The sequence below is a fragment of the Tupaia chinensis genome, unplaced genomic scaffold, assembly GCF_000334495.1.
Source record: "Tupaia chinensis unplaced genomic scaffold, TupChi_1.0 Scaffold149560_1, whole genome shotgun sequence".
NCBI classification, from domain to species: Eukaryota; Metazoa; Chordata; class Mammalia; order Scandentia; family Tupaiidae; genus Tupaia; species Tupaia belangeri.
The window spans coordinates 2,298,846-2,300,074 of NW_006209405.1; the positions used below are offsets into that span (position 1 = coordinate 2,298,846).

At 42.6% G+C, this 1,229-nt stretch overlaps 1 protein-coding gene across 4 annotated transcripts in view; it reads right to left on the reverse strand.

Moving 5' to 3' along the window:
- PABIR2 (PABIR family member 2) overlaps nucleotides 1-1,229 on the reverse strand; it is a 23,172-nt gene that overhangs the window by 3,305 nt on the left and 18,638 nt on the right. The gene's annotated exons all lie outside the window — the stretch shown is intronic.

Sequence of the window (1,229 nt, forward strand, 5' to 3'; positions counted from 1 at the left end):
AAAAAAAAAAAAACTATGTACAGACTTCCTATTTTTTTGCCCCAAAATCAACTAGTACTTTAATTGCATTTTTCCATGAACGTTTTGACATCTCCTGGTATGTATCTTCTTACCTTCCCATCAGGCTTGGAGTAAGAAGAATGGTTACTTATTAAGGTAACCACTCTTGGGCTCTCTGAAGTGGTCTATCAAGTACACTGCTTCAGAGTTCCTCTACTCTAAACCAGTCTTCCAGCTGCCCTCGAGTCAACCACTTCCCCACGTTGAAGAGGCCTTCAATTCAAACACTTTTTTTCCCCTGATTTCCCCTTCTGATTCTATGCCTTTTACATTCTTCTCATTTTATGTGTTAAGGCCGTACACTGTATCCTTTCACTCTTGCTTTCCAAACCCACAGGTCTCCCTCTAAAAACTCCTTTTCTTTAATCTCTTCAGTTACTCCAGTTAAGCTTCTAAAATGAATGCTCTATGGCCACAATCCCAATACCCTCATAGCCACTGTCTCTTTCATCCTGACAACTGGTTTCTGCACCTGCCTTTCCACTAAACTTCTGATCTGGACTTCAAGAGTCTCTGTAGCCCAGGCTGGGGATACCTTCCCCACCCAGCCCAGATGCTCACTGCTCCCAACCATCAACCTGGCCTGTTCATAAATTTGGCTTCACACTTCAGGATGGAACTGAGAACGTTTGCGATTTGGCATCAGCTGCCTTTCTAGCTTTGGTTTTCATTAATCCAATATACAAGCTTCCATTAATCCAATATATTTGGCCTGGATTCACTCATTCACCTACTTTAATATTTACTGAGTGCCTGCCAAATGCAAGAAATATTCTAGAAATTAGAAATACAGTAGTGTTAAGACATGGTCTCTGCCTCTCACTGAATTTACAGTACAATACAGCAGACAGACATTTAAATAATCTGGCTAATAAATATATCATTACAATTTGTGATGAAAATAATAAAGGAAAGGGGCTATGAGAGTAAACCCCATGGGCAACCTGATCTAGTTTGGGGGAACAGGAAAGGGATCCTTAGAAGTGATATTTGTGCTGTAATCTCAAAAATGAGCAGGCATGGGACCAGCAGTTAGCGTAATGTCTATGTCGCTGGACTCCCACGTAGCCGACTGAGGTTCGCATCCGAGACCAGGTGGCTTAAAACTCACGCCGGGCACGTGTGCATGCGTGCCCAAGATCCCGAGAAGAGAATGGAGGAGAAGGGAT